Here is a 16,456-nt window from a genome sequence, read left to right as displayed (position 1 = left end):
CTTTCATTTCAGAAAACTTTCAGAATAATTACACAGCGGAAAAGTAGATAATAATACAAACGCAAACACCAAGGACTTTTTACTCGATTCGGTGCCTGAGGCGACTCCTACTCCAAGGCCCATGCTCGTTGAGCATTTACTTTAGGTAATCACTATCAATTCGAAAATATTACAGTTTAGATTTACAATATTAAACAGTAATAAAATAATACCGGCAACGAAAATAGTAATCTTTGAAGCTTCTAGTTGTCGGAGACTTATTGTAGCTTTGCTGGATCGATCTTTGAGCAGCACACGGAAGAAGGGTTGTCAAATTGTGTTGTTCCTTTACTGCTGCTCGAGACAGACTTATATAGCCTGTTGAGAGCACCTCCAACACCATGAAGGGTGCCCTCATCCGCATCGAATCCGCAGCGTGGATGAGCTCTGACCACTTCGCAGCTTATCCGCTTGAGGACGCCTCCAACCGCATGGAGGGCGCCCTCCACCTGCGTCCAGGGCACCCTCAAGCTCCATGAGGGCGCCCTCTACTTAGCGTCCAGGGCGTCCTCTGCCCTACTGCGCGGAGATCATCAACCAGTGACCTGAGGCGTCTCCAAGCTCCATGGAGGGCACCTCAGGACTGTTCATTCGAGGCTTTTGTTTTTTTTTACCCCCTGCAAGATGGGTTAGTCCAAAATACAAAACACATCCTACAAGATAGAGTTTAACACAACAAAATAAGTTAAACATAAGAATTTGATAGTCACCGGACTGTCCAATTTTGACTTCAAAGTTTTTACCGGAAACCTTAGGTCGAACCGATGCCTACTGTTTCCTCACCGGGGAACGCGTCCTCACCTACTCCACTCAGGAGAGTTTACTTGTTGCTAGTTGATCCTCCAGACCAACTGGACTTTTGCTCAACGCCCGAGGCTGCAGGACTTTTCGCTGAGCGTTCACTCCACGGCCCGTCCAGTCTTTCACCTGGTTCACGACATTAGGATTTTTCACCTAGAGTCCTCGACTCTAGGACTTTTGCCTGAAGCCCTCCACCCGCCAAGACTTTCTGCCTACGATTACCACTCCCTAGGACCTAGGGTTACCACCTCCTAGGGTTTTCCACCTGCCTAACCGTAGCTATGACGTTTGTCTAAGTACACTTAGGACTTTTCTATAAACTCATTTAAACATGTTAGATCACAAATGACCTTAACTTTGAACTCTTTGTCATTATCAAAACTTATATTTGATCGTTGGATGTTTACCGCACCAACAGTATTAACTTCCATTCGTTAGCTCTTTCGAGCTATATTGGTCTTAGTCTTGATGATATTAACATAACACTTACATGCCACTAACTAGTTTCCTTTGACTTCTCTGACCTGATCGTCCACAGGGAATTTAATCTTCTGATAGAAAGTTGAAACAATCGTCCGAAACTCATTTAAGGTCGGTCTGCCTAAGATTACGTTTTAAGCTGATGGCATGCCCACCACTATGAAAGTCGATCAGCATGTCTTCATCAGGAGCTCCCCCTTAGGATATGGATAACTTAATTTGCCTAAGTAGCTAAATCTCATTGTCCATGAATCTGTGCAGGCATCATCATGGGTTAGAGCTCAATTTTTTCTATTTACAATTGCTCAAACACCTTCTTAAAGATAATGTTAACTGAGCTATCTATGTCAATAAAAGTGTTATGTATGTTATAATTGGCTATAACAACATTAATAATTAAAGCATCGTCATGGGGTACTTTCGCCCTTTCTATATCCTTAAGATCGAAACTTATTTTGGACCCCTGTGCTTGCTCCTGTCTACATATGACTGCATGGATTTTCAGTCGGTGAGTGTGTGATTTGCGGACCCGGTTGGAATCTCTATCGGTTGGGCCTCCTACGATCATACCAATATACTCCAGCGGCATTTTTGTGGTTTTCTTCTTGCCGCGTCTGGGGATGCAACCGTTCAACCCGGGTGAGGGTCTAGGCCCGGTTCTCTTATTGCTGGGGCATTTGTTGGTGTCGCTCGGCATCTCGATGGTCTCTTTGGGGCGGTTCATTCGATCGCTGGTAATGTCGATGGTAGGTGTAGAATTTTGGAGTCCATCAGTCCAGGGGGGCTCAAGGAATCACGTCCGATCGACCTCCACATACTGTACAATGTTAGGCCGTTATTCATGATGATGAGGCTGAGGTCCCGCTCGGGGTCCTTTTTGTGGAAGGGGCAGGGGAGGCGCTCGGGCATAGAGGCGGGAGCAGGCGGTACTACTTCCTTCTTCCGAGCAAATTGGGCTTCCTCTACGTTAATGTACTTGGTCATCCTTTCAAGGAGGTGATCAAAGTATCTGGGAGGCTTCTTGATCAAGGATTGGAAGAAATTCCCATCAGTGAGCCATTGGGAAAAGGCACTCACTAGGATCTTCGGGGTGGCCGAAGGAACGTTCATGACCACCTGGTTGAATCTTTGATGTACGCACACAGTGCCTCCTTTGGCCTCTATTTAAGGGAAAAGAGGCTTAGTGTGATTTTGTGGTAGCGTCGGCTACTGGCAAAATGGTGAAAGGATGCCTTGAGGAAATCCTTAAAGCAGCAGATGAACTCAGCGAGGAGCCGGTTAAACCACCTTTGTGCCAAGCCAGAGAGTGTGGTAAGAAACACTCGACATTTTACTCTATCCGTGTATTGGTGAAGGATGACTACATTTTTAAATTTAAGGAAGTGGTCCTCTAGATCGGTCGCCCCTCCATATTCTCCAATCGTTAGGGTCGAAAGTGGTTTGGCAACTTGTCCTCCAATATTTTTTGAGAGAATGACATGCTTATCCATTCAGGAGAACCATTTGGGATCTGAGCTTTTCCCTTCCATGGATCTCGAAGGGGGGCATCCCTAGAAGAGGATCCTTGGGGCTTCTCCGCTCGACCCATATCCTCAAAGGGCGTGCGGAATAATGTCTGGTGATAGGCAGTCAGGGAAAGTGACACGGGTGGGAGGTTGATTGATTGAGTAGGTGGTTGCACGAAGCCAGTCAGTGGAGGAACTAGTTGGAACCTAGTCGTGCCTTCTACTCAGGTCCCTCGCTCAGTGTGAGGGCCCGTCATCTATGCAGCCCCCGACTGTTGCTTGTTGTTGCTACATTAACTTTGAGCTCGGGTAGTTATTAGAAAATCTAAATCTTGTTGTGATAAAGTAACTATAGTAAATCATTCAATCTCCTCCATCTTTGCATTTTAGATTCAAGCGAGGTTCACATAGACGATGTCAAATTTGATCCTGTCTGAAATCGAGGGAGATAACATGATAGATAGATGACTGTGAGAAGACTTTGAGGTGGAAGAAAATGGCTACTCCTTTTTGCGCACACCAGAGAGAGCAAATGCAAATGTCAGAGTGAGAACCAGGAAGGGGGTCCCTGGCATAGGCACTCCAATGCTCAAGTCCGAATAGTGGCCAAAAATGGAGAAGAAGATTAACAACAGCTTAAATGTCTGCATGAGTGTAATGTAAAAGTTCCAATTAAAAGTTACTTGGCCAACGAAGAGAACCCTCTTTTTATACTGACCCTCAGAACCTCCGTAATAATGAGGTGTCAGAGAATGTCCGGTATCAAAATATATTGAGTAATGGCAGATGTATAGTCACCCTTGGAGGAAGGTTCCGTTACATGTATATGAATCGTCTTTTATAATCTCCACAATAATGAGGCAGCTGAGAATATGTCATGTAATGTCAGCTAAGCAACGGAAGATGTATGGTCACTCCCAGAGGAAGATTCCATTTAATACATATGTTATAGTAGTAAAATATTTCCTGATAGGTAGTTGTTATTCTTTGACAGGTTGTTGTGATTTTCTAACAATGTTATATCCTAGAGGCAGTTTGATGGACCTTGTAACCGAGTGGCTATATACTAGGAGACTTGCATTGAGAAGTGGGGAGCTAGACCTTGTAGGTCCAATTGACGATTGGGTCGATTAGATATATACTGTGTGCCTTGGTGTTGAGAAGTGGGGAGTTGAGCCCTGTAAGTTCGACCGGCTCCTGCACTGACCGACTATATGTTGTGAATGTCTGGCCGGCGCTGGGTCTGATCGGCTATATGCTATGTGCCTTGGCATGGGAAGTGATGCACTGAGCTCTGAATGCCCGACTGACACTAAGTCCAGCCGGTTATATGTTATGTGCTTTAGCATTGGGAAGTGAGGTGTTGAACTCTGAATGTACGATCGAAGTTGGTCCGACCGGCTGTATGCTGTGAGTTGCACTGTAGAAGTGGGGAGCTGCATCCCGAAAGTCTGACTGACAATTGGGTCGACCGGCTTTATGCTAAATGCCTTAGCGTTGGGGAGTTGAGTCCTGATCAGGGTGACTCATTCAGCTGTATATATCCTGACTTTGATTGTCATCTCACCTTGACTTTGACTGCTACATCACCTGACCATCGATCCCACATTACCTTTGGGACCATTCGTAATAAGTATAATTTGAGTGTTTTGAATGAGGTATTAGTATAATTTTGCACATTTGTAATTAGTATAATCTAAACCTTGTCAATTATCCATAAAGGTTTGGATCTTCAAGACTTATCCAAACTTGATTGCAGAATTTACAGATACTCTTTCTGGGTACATTTGTGAAAATCTTGCAGTTCATCCCCATTCTAAAAGGATTGTAATTTAAACCAGCAACAATTGTGATTTTAAGAACTTTTAAGATTGAGTAATTGCAGCAGAGTTTCTTTCATCTTGTATATTTATTGTCTTCGAGATGATTTCCTCTGGTAACTGGTGATTCCTGATTAATTACATGTAGCTGCAAGAGCAGTGGTTTTATTTTTATTTTTTGTGAATTTATAATTGTGGTTCTTCAAAAGGAAACTATTTCGGTTGGATGGTTGCAGAGATCTTGTGGAAATAAAAAAAAAAAATCCTAATTAATTAAACTTTGGATCGATGTAATTGTGGGAAAACTATCTGAGTAGCTTGTTGAATTGCTACGTTGAACATCTTGTCTAGCTTCAAAAATGGATTTTATAAATTATAGTTCAAATTTACTTATCTACTTGTACTCTTGTAGATAAAAAATCTCAGCAAGAGAGCAGCAGAATGAAAATGAATGCAGTCCATTAAGTTTCTATTGTTTATCTTTCAGTAAATCTTCTGACATGTTTTTGGTGATCATGATGATACCCTCAACAAAATTACAACGTGATTTTGTGTTTCCGTTATTGGCACCTTTCAGTAATTTATTTGTCGATAGGTTCCTTTCTTGTTTGCAAAGGTTTATTCGATGCCTCCATAATCCCTTTTTGTCGCTTAATACTCTTCCACTATCTTTCTACTCCACTTAAATAATCTTTCGTTTCTGACATTTGTTTTTTTAATTTAGTTATCATCAAGCACAGATCCAAAACCTGGCTGAAGGACTAATCAAATTCCCATTAGCTGGCCAACAAGTACACCTCTAACAACTCATTGCGTATTGTTTTTTTCTATTAGTTCTTCATATCATATTAAACAGAATGGATTTCAAGGTGCAGCACGAGGGAAGTGTCTTATCTCTTAGCTCTTCGAATTAAAAATAAAATTTAATTTAATTAAACATACTAATCAATGTAGTTAGTGCTGTATAAAAAAAATAATAATCTCAATTAATTTTATTGATTATTTTTTAGAGTAATCGGTCCAGTCATACGGAAATTTTCCATCGATTATTAGGGTAAATTGGAAAGCGCATATGACGGTCAGCCCAGAAGTCCAGTATCCTTTGGTTGCACCCCTCATTTAGAAGAAGAATTCCTATAAATACATCATAGTTAAGGATCAAATCTTAAATATCTGGATGACAACCTAAATATGTAAATAGTGTTGTAGTATATTATCAAGGTTGTCATTGGAATCTCCTTAAGAGTTCTCTAATATTTGGGTGGCTTCGTTGATGGTTTTAGGAATAGAGAATGCGCCTAAGACCATAGCTAAGTAAGAGAAACTATAAAGGAAGAGATTAACTACGTAAAGAAGTAATTATGTTTAGGTCTGCGTTGTTGACCAATATTCAGAATCTTAATTAACCTGGTCAGTTTGACCATACGAATGGCTTACCTTATTTAGCTTGAATTAACCCATTCAGTTCATCCTGTTTGGCCACATCACCTGACTTCCCTAAACCAAGTAGCTCATTCCTATCAATTAGGCCAATTTTGGTCCTTCGGATCGGCCAATCTATTCTACCCCGATTAATTAGACTAATTGAGATCAATTACGCTTGAATTGAATGTTGGGGGTCCAATGTTGGGCAAACGATGATGAAGTTCAATGCCTTTGAGTCTAAAATATGAACTACTATAATTTTTGAAAAGACGCACCTAAAATTTGAAATGGCACAAAAAGTGCCCCGAGATTTAAGAAGGTAAAAAGACACTTTTTTTTTTTCTTCTGTTTTATCTCTCTCCAAAGTTGATTTTTATTCCAATTTCTTCCATGCATGCAATAAGTTGGTGTTTTTCTTTTTTTTTTTTAATTAAATTAAATTAAATTATTCTCTTTTCTTTATAAACATGCAACAACTATTGGGGGTGTTTACATGGGGTGAGTATAATCACTTTTTTTTATTACGATAATCATTATAGTAATATTCTGAGCAATGATGCAATGTTAAATCCATCAACAAATAATTAAAGGATTTAAAGTTTGAATCTCAACTGTAATATATTATAGGAGATTTTTCTTCTAGTAAGAAGTAGATTTAAGAATATTGACTATTTAGATGGGTCTCCATGAGTACTTTCTGATTTAGTGGCCTGTGAAAAATGGGGTTAGATCAATCACTCTAGGGATTAGTCTATTTAATGAGCAGGATATCTAATGCCAACTAAAAAAATAATCATTATGGTGTTGGTGTTAAAAAACCAGCACCACAACGGTGCTGATGTGTTAAGCTGTGGTATTAATTTTTTAAAAACAATAAAGAACCCCATTGATGGACCACTATGGTGTCAGTATTAAGAAACTAGCACTACAGTGTTGTGATCTTCTCATAAAACTTCGCTAGTTTTGGAAGATCAACATCAAAGTAGTGCTAATCTTTTAAGATCAACACCACAATGTTCTAGAATTTTAAAATTATTTGAGTATTGCTGGAAGGTCTAGAAATAGTAAAGGAGGACACCTTTGGACTCTTCTGCATTAGATAAATCCACTGGACTTGGAATGTGTATGATTTGAGTTCTCTAGATCTATTAATTGGTTTTGATCATAATTCATTGATAAACTTAGAAAATTTGAATTTATGAAACCTTATCATAAGATGGAAGATGTGGTATATATGATATGAAAGCCTAGGTCTTAGCTCTTATGTAACAATCCAAATTTCTACATTTCGAGTCCCAAAAGTAATTTAAAAATATTTGAAAATACTTTTAAAATATTCTAGAGATTTTTAAAAAAATTTAGAGTATTTTTATGTAATTTTTGGAGGTCATTTAGTATTTTTACTAAACGAAGGAAGTTTTGACAAAAATTGTCAAAGCCAAAATTCGAACCGTGAACCTGAACCTTAAACCTATACCGAACCATAACGGAAACCAGCCAGCCAACTTATCTGCGACCCTTTTGTGAAAATATATGGAATGACATATTTATAAGCAGTAGTAAGGAATGTTTAAAATAAATTGAAATAAAAGTGTGCCGCTGAGGGTTCGAAGCCGAGACCTTTGACCTGAGCAAAATCTGCCTAACCAGCTGTGTTGGCGGGCGGTGTTAATTAAAAAACTAATTAACACCTTAATTAATTAAGAGTGAGTAATATTTAAAGTATAGTAATTAATAAAAATCTTGGTTATAAGAAAAGGTTTAAGTTTTTTTTCCCGAAACCTAAACTTCTTCTCACCCGAACCTTTTCTCCTCTGCTTCTCGCGTGCGACGGCGCCGTTTCTGCCCGAGCGAAGGAATACGAAGCCCTAGCTTCGTCTCCGGCGGCTGGCGAAGGCCTTCTTCCGGCGAACCTTGCGGATCCGAGCTCCTCTCGTCGAAGAGAACGCGTGAGCACGGAAGAGAAGCCGAAGTCTTCATCTCCCCGAAGCCCTAGCTGCCTTCCTCGGCTGTAAGTCCAAGAAATCGCATGGTAAGTTGCTACTCACCTGCGGTAAGAGTAGTTCCGAATTTAATTTGGAGTTTCCTGGTTTTTGATTGTTTTTTAGTATACTGTGAAGTTTTGTTTTGGTGTTTTGGAATGCGCCGTGAGGAAATTTCGGGTTTTGCTAGGGGTTTAGTTCTTCTAGTATTTGAATTATACTATAAGGGTTATGGTTTAGGGTTTACTGCTATGGGGTACAAAGGATCCGAGTTTGATTGAGTTTCTTTTGAGCTTTCAGAATAAGTGGTAAGATTTAGGTGTTTGAAGCTGCTACTGTGAGTTTTATAAGGAAGAAGAGAAGAGATTTGAATGAATTGAACATGTAGTTGGCTTCCCAGTTTTATAATCTGGTTCCCTTGCCGTGGCACATAGCAATCAACCTTTTAACAGCATGTGCTTAATAGAAAATCTGTCAATGCGCTGCTTAATAGAACAATTGATGTTTGGTTCTTAACAGAAATCTACCAATGCGTTTATTAAGGGCTTACGGTATCACCCTTTCTAATAGATTTTATTAAATTGTGCATGTTCCTAACCTTTAGGAGATTATGTGTGGCTATAGTAGACAGAGACCAATGCTTATTTTCTCTTTGCATTGCTGCTATAGTATGCTTTAAGATTTCAAATTTTTTTCTGTGCCATTGGTTTCCTGTAACTAGCGTGCTTTGTTGACCTTGCTTTCAGATTTTGTGTACAGCTTTGCTTTCAAATTCCTTTCCGGGAATTTGAAAGGATAGCAAGGTTGCTTGAACTTTTCATTGTAGGTGTTGAGTCCTTCTCCTGTTGGGCATGGCATGGGCGGTTAGGTTTATGGATTGAAGTAAGATTTCTTGTAAATTCATTTGGATTTCCGAACAGTGCATGCTTATTTATAAGGAATTAGTGTAGAGTTCTGATATGGCATGTTTAAGGATTTCTGATGCTTTATAAAGGTATAAGCTTGAACTAGTTTTACATAGGTTTGTTTAAGATTCCAGTTACAAGGTTTTAGCTAATTCTTGATGATGTTTTTTTTTTAGGTTTAGATGAACTTGTTAAATTGTTTCCAGTATTTTGCTTCCAGTTGTCCATATGGAATAGAGTTTGTAAAGAGTTTTATTAACTTTTGGAAACTGTTTTGGAGTTTGTTCTGGAGATGTTAGGAGCTCTAAATACTAGTGATTTCTAGAGTTGATAGGAAAAGATTAATATTTTAAAGTATAAGAAGTATAAGTTTTAGAGAGTTTCAGGTTCTAACTAGTTTAGACCTTTTTAGCATTATTTAATGGGCAAGGACAGCCCTTTTGTGTAAAGTATAAGTATTAGTTTTCTCGCTATGAAATGGGCACAAACAGCCCCACTTTGAGTTTCTGTTTAGATAATTTGCTTATGTTAAATCTGAGCTTGAGGTTTAGATATGCTACTTCCATTCAAGTATATGGATTTGAGGTTCTTTATGTTAAATTTGAGCATGAGGTTTAGATAATTTGTTTATGTTAAATCTGAGCATGAGGTTTAGATAATTGGTTTATGTTAAATCTGAGCATGAGGTTTAGATAATTTGCTTATGTTAAATCTGAGCATGAGGTTTAGATAATTTGCTTATGTTAAATCTGAACTTGAAGTATACAGATTTGAGTTTTCCTTGTTACCTCAATATGCAGAACTCCAATCTTAAAGCAGATTTCTAGTTCCTTATGTTATTAGATGTGTATGAGTAGCCTTCCTTTTAAAACAATCAGTTTCTAGTTTCTTTAGAGCTTAATATGCAGAATTGTGTTTATTCTGTGAAACTCTAGAATTTTTATGCATATAGTGTTCTATTAAACTTTTTTAGGGGTTATGAGTGATTATAAGTAAGAAAAGACCAAGGTCTTAAATTGATCCTAAATTTCAGAAGTCTAGGATTAAAAGCACACTAAGTGTTTGAATAAATGCCAAGGCATTTTGTTATAAGAGAATTAAAGAATAACAAGTATAAGGAAGTTATAGTTATAAAGAATATAAGTATTTTACATTTTTTAATGGCATGTACCGGACACAAGGTCCATTGGGCGGGCTCCTAGATCGCCCCTAGGCACAAGATCGTCTAGAAGTACCTTAGTAGTTTCGGGATTAGCTACCTCGACTCATATTAAGGATGCGCGCAAATTGGTACAATGTCGGGCCCAAGAAAAGTTGATTATTATTTTGAAATATATAAGTATAAGTTTCGAACAAATGAAATAAGTTTCATATAGTTCTAAAATCAGCAAGTTTAGTTATTTATTCTACCATGTTTATATAGTAGATGAGTAGTTTTTCATGTTTACCTATTGGATGAGCAGCTTTCACATGTTTAGCTTTATTCCTAGCATGCAGTTTTATCCTGGTATAGCATGATTAGCTATTAGAATTGCATGGGTAGATTCCTTAGTTTTTCTTTGCTATTAGTTTGACATGAGCAGTTATGTTTATGCTTTACTTTCTTTTAGAGCATATAATTTCTAGTTCTTTCTGTATACATGCATATTCGTGTTTTTGTGAGTTAGATAGCGCTTACTAAACAAATTTTGCTTATAGACTGCATTTCCTCTTACTGCAGATAAAGGAAAGGAAAAGATCTAGCAAGGAATGTGACAAGGTGGTGCGAATGGTGTGTGATGCCAGGACTATGGAAGTCTTGGAGCTAGAAAAGAGTTCTTTTAGTTTTCTTTCTTTATTACTAAGTTTTCCATGTTTTAGTGGATTGTAAACATTTGAGATTGTACTTTATAGTTCATGTCATGTGAGTTTATCTTTGTTTTGGAATGTTATTACTGCGTGGTTGTTTGATATATGTTCCAGCCGCATGTGGCTGTGTATTATTTGCATGTATTGATGAATTTGGTCACCGGTACAGGGGAGATTCTGTCAAAATTATTCGGTAGGGATTCCTCGTGGTTTCGATCACACCGATTAAGTAGAGTTAATAGTTAAGTAACGGTCACTTTAGATAGTAGTAGTAGTAGTAAGAAGGGTGGTCGTTACATCTTAAACAAATTATGAGTTCATCCCAATTGACACATAGTCTGAAACTTTCTAAACCTTTTGAGAAACTTTGGAAAATGATAATTGAGGGCGCACTTGGATTCAGGGGCACTAAAGAAACCCACGAGACTTGGAATGAGTTTGATCTGAGTTCTCTAGGTCCATCAATGAGTTTCGATCAAAACTCATTGATGGACTTAGGGAAATATAATTCTAAAAATTTGCAATGAGATGAAAGCTCTGAGTATGAAGAATATAGAGATGTTGTGAATTAATGGTTGTCTCCAACAAGAAGTTATATTTGTGTGCCAAGTTGCATGAACATAGGTGTTGGTCTTGGTAGACCAGCATCGCTGTGGTGTTGGTATTCCAAAATTAACATCATAGTGTTGTGTTCTTCTCAAAAAGCCTGGTGCTAATTTTGAAAGATCAGCACTAAAGTAGTACTAATTTTTAAGACCAACACCATAATGTTATGAAATTTTAAAATCGTTTTGAGCATTGTTGGGAAGGTCTAGAAATAGTAAAGGAGGACACCTTTTGATTCTTCTACACTAGATAAATTCACTGGACTTAGAATGAGTCTGATCTGAGCTCTCTAGGCCTATAATAAATCTTGATTGAAATTCATTGTAGACCTAGGTGATTTTGGATTTTTTAAAAGTTGGCAAGTAATGGAAGAGAGTAGTGCAGTGAATATATTTATGGTGTCCATGCCTGATTCTGACATTCTTATAATAAGTTATGTGTATGTTTGTATCAATTGCTTGATTTCGGAGGTCATATCTTTTAATTTGGGTATCAGAACGAAACGTATTTTTTTTTTTTTTGAATCGAAGCTCATTCATATATCTACATTTGTTACTGAGTGGCACTCATAATAGCTCAGTTGTGAGCCCAAAAAATATCGTTTAAAGCTTTTTTAAAGGGATCAATGGATTTCAGTCAAAACCTATCGATGGACTTAAAGAGCTCTGATCAAACCCATTCTAAGTGCTACATATTTCTGAAGTATCCCAAAGTCTATAGGTGTTCAAAGATATCAGTTTGAAGTCATTAATAGTAGTGATCAGAAGGTTTCAAAGCTTATGACTTTAAGACAATTAATACATACACATACATTATTATAGGGTTGTCAGAATCAAACATGGATATCAGAAATACCTTTGCTGTGTAGGACCGTTGACACTTGAGGGGGCGGAGGTGAATCACATGTATTTTAAAGATGCTTTATCTTTTTCGAAACATAAAAGAAAATACATAGTAGAGTATAAGAAAGGAAAGCATAAGAAGAACAAAACACAAGAACTTAGTCGATTACTTTGTTCGGAGCGTTCGACAACTCCTACTCAAAGACTCAGGTCCCTTAGACATATTGATGGACAATCACTATAAACTCAAAAATTACATAATTTTAAGTATAATATAGGTAAATAAAAATATACTGACAACAAAAAGGAGTAGAAGTTTGATCGTTGGTTGTCGGAAGTAGCCTTTTAGTGTCGTAAGAGTCTTCTTGGAGCAGCGAGCGAGTACGAAAGTTAGAGCGAATGTTGATCTGAAGCTTCTGATCGAAGTCCTTTTTATAGGCGTTTTTCAAAAGTCCAGGCCATCCTCGGGTGCCTCCAACAAGGCCTATCCGATCTTGGGACTTCGCTGACTTATCCATGTTCGGGCGCCTAGACCACCCCGAGTGTCTGGAGTGCTGTTGTGGCTGCACCATGGCGAAACTCTATTTTTGAAAATATATCCATCTCCGAGCGCTCAGACTAGTCCGGGCACTTGGACCTTGATGTGTGTCTGCTTATCAGACTTTGTCACCTCAACTGGTGGCCTGCTTGGTTCAGTCCCTTACCGGACGCCTGGACCAAGTCCGAGTGCCTAGACTGTGTTTAGGCGCCTGGATCGTGTTTAGGCGCCTGGACCCTTTTTTTAGCTTTTTGATTTCTTACATCACAAGGTTAACACAAGTAATAATATCAAAAGAAGAGTAGTAATATATTTGATAGTTTTCGGACTATTTGGTCTTGACTTTTAGTTTCGTTGAAATCCTAGGTTGAATCGACACCTGTTGGTCCCTTAACCGGGAACGTATTTTCATTGAATCTTTTCGTTACTTACCTTTACTTACCATTTGCAATCACTTGACTTGCCTCTTGATCCACCAGATTTTCTTGCCAGTTATCAGGTCCACAAACCCAACTAAACTTTAGTTAGTTGTCAGATTCCACTGACCCAACTGGACTTCATACCAAATATCAGGTCACACTTTGGTATATCTAGATTTCGTACCAGTTATCAGATCTTCAGATCTAACTAGACTTCAGTCTGGTGTCAAGTCCTTTAGATCCATCAATTCCTACACACTCGGTAAAAGTATCAGATCATTCTAACTTTAACCGTTTATCATTTATTAAAAATCAAAGTTCAATGATTAATGCCAACTGCATTAATAATATGCTACACTACTCTCTTTCATTACATGCCAATTTTTAAAAAAAATTAAATCCCCTACATCCATCGATGGGTGTCAGTCAAAACTCATTGATGGAGTTTGATAGCTCTGATTGGACTCATTCCAACTCTTATAGATTTCTGCAATGCTCCATAGTCCAAATATGTCATTTTTTATTATTTTTAAAAAATTAACATCACAATTTAACACATCAATAGAACACTATGATGCTGATTTAAACATTAGTACTATAGTGGTGTTGGTTTTTAAACTCTAGTATTTTTGTGGTGTTGGTGTAATTAAACTATAATACTGATTTTTAAAAATTAATATCATAGAAATTTTACATGCAGGAGAGAAAATTTTAATTAAATTTAAAAGAAAGAGAAGAGATGAAAATTGTTACATGCATAAAATTTGCATGGGGGTAAAATGGGAAAAAGTGCATTTTTGGGGCATTCTCAGATCTCGGAGTATCTTTTGGTAATCTCAAACCTTAGATGCGTCCTTTAAAAAATTATCAAAAATTAACTAACTTTAAAAGTAGGAACATCTTTCTGATTTCTATTTATCTATTATGGAGAAGAGAATGCTTAATTAGCTTAACAAATGACCTAATTAATCACCTTCTGCTTAATTAATCATTCTGATTAGCTCCTTGACACATTATTTTATTTCTCAGCTTAATCACTAACCTAATATCCTTTATAAGTTGATGTTAACAAATTCATTATTAATCAGTGTTCAGTGCAAACAATCTTGGCATGTGGCATACGATTCATCTACCTCTCTCAGTTCAAATAGTTTATAATTCTGCAAACTCTAACAAACAACTTGATTGTATTATTATACTTCATAAGAGTATAATACATTTCACATTATAAATTGTAGATCAATCTCCCCATGGAAAGCATGGAATACCCGTAATAATAAATCAGCTAATTAGAGTTGGTTCTACCTGATAGATTAAGTGATGTCATTTTGTTGTTCACTTGATCTGTAATCATTTGAGGAACTAAAGTGATAAAATTTTGGCGTTTATAAGGTAATAAACATCTTGATACATCATTAAAGCCTGCAAAACGTGATATGTAATTTATTGAAAAAATTGTTAAAGCAGAAAAAAGTTTGCTGATAAAGGTTTTATTAAAAGCAGTAATAAAATGATAATTTCAGAATAAAAAAGGAGGCCATTGACTGCTTTAAATTTTGCAGATGCTAAAAGTTGCGAGACCTGGCACTTCAACCCGCATGGTTACCCTCGTTGGTCAGAAACGTCCAGTACTAGCGATGGTGTTTCGAGCCATCAGCCACAGGCTCTGGTGGGTTTCAAAATTGAGACGTGCACTACGGAAATTATTTGTTTTTTTCCCCTGGGGCACGCTGTCATTACGTACGTGGATGCCAACGGGTCAATGAGGGAGCGCCACGTTTCGCCACGGGATTGCATTCTTTCAGTTTCAGAGAACAAGAGTCTGACCGTTGGATCATCCTGTCAATGCATCTTATCCGTCCACAACCAACAAATTATTTTTTATATTTTTCGAAATTTACTCATGCACCATTTTGTAATTTTAAAATTTATATGTAAGTATCTAAATTTAAGAGTTACTTTTTTTTTATTAAAATTAAATATCATACGGGGGAAGGGTTAATTATCCATTAAAATGAGATATAAATTTCCATTTAAAATGGTAATATATTTTAGATATATTTTTAATATCTTTGAGTGGATGAGGAAAATATGCGGGAAGGGTGCAACTTAGTGATTCTAATCTTGTGGAAGTTGGAAACTTCAAGCAATGAAATTGGAGATTGTAGATTTATTTTATTTTTTATTATTTCAAGCGGCAGTGAAATTTAAATGGGAGATTGTAGATTTTAATTTTTGAACATTAATAATATTGCTATCGGTTGATAATAAATTTATTCAAGTCTTTAATCATTGTCTTTGGATGCTCTCTAGTTATAAATCATGGGATTTTACTACGTAAGATCATTTCAATGTTCTTGATAGCATTTGGAATGCGGAAAGTACACATCGTGGAGAAATCATTCAACAATCAAGGGACCTAGTTTGGTTGGTTATAAACATTTTTTCTTCTGTTGCATGATATTTTTGGCTCCTCTTGTTTACACTCCACTTGCATAATTTAACACAATCCATGTAATTGAGTTAGTGGAGGATTAGGAAGGTTGATTAATTTAATTAGAAATGACATCTATCTTATTCTTGTATTGGAATATTAAACTAGGTAACATCGAATCTAGGATAATTGGATTGGTCTTATGGAAGTTTTCTATCGGTCGTAGTAAATCAAGAAGTGTTAATGGCGAGTGGTCTAGAAGCCTAGCACTCGTGAGTGCAACCCCCATTTGGAAAAAAAAAATCTCTTCAAATACACCATAACTGGAGCTCGAACTGTAGATGTCTTGGTGATAACTTGGCATCTTTCCGCTACACCATAGTCCCGGGGGTAAGTGACACATCTACAAAAAAAAAAAAAAAAAAAAAGAGGCCCAGGAGTTACGGTACAGCGGAAGGATGCTAAGTTGTCACTTAGGCACACATGGTTGACGTATTTACAGTTGTTTTTCCTCCAAATGGAGTGCACAATCATATGACAAGGAGCTTCTAGGCCGCTTGTCATGAGCGCTTCTCGATTTATCCTAACGGGTGATAGGAAACTTATATAGGGTTGGGTTGGTCACCCCAGATTCAATGTTACCTGATTTAACATTTTATCCCCATGGGGGTATAAGTATCCTGGATTGGTTTTTGATGTTATTAAGCAGGTTAAATTAGACTCTGCATTATTTGATGTATTGTGTCTAAGTGTGTAGGGACTTAGGAAGACAAGAAGTCGAGCAGAAGACGCAGCGAGCGAGAAAAATGACA

General features: G+C 37.5%; 1 long non-coding RNA gene across 1 annotated transcript; it reads left to right on the top strand.

Moving 5' to 3' along the window:
- The first annotated feature begins 7,821 nt into the window (after positions 1-7,821).
- On the top strand, positions 7,822-10,873 carry LOC122026087. Its single transcript, XR_006124015.1, has 2 exons — positions 7,822-8,934; positions 10,678-10,873. It is a non-coding gene; the product is annotated as an uncharacterized LOC122026087 (long non-coding RNA).
- Positions 10,874-16,456: the final 5,583 nt, after the last annotated feature.

The sequence above is a fragment of the Zingiber officinale genome, chromosome 1A (genome assembly GCF_018446385.1).
Source record: "Zingiber officinale cultivar Zhangliang chromosome 1A, Zo_v1.1, whole genome shotgun sequence".
In the NCBI taxonomy this organism is placed as follows: domain Eukaryota; kingdom Viridiplantae; phylum Streptophyta; class Magnoliopsida; order Zingiberales; family Zingiberaceae; genus Zingiber; species Zingiber officinale.
The sequence above is the reverse complement of the archived record's forward strand: the minus strand, read 5'-3'. Positions and strand labels throughout refer to the sequence as shown.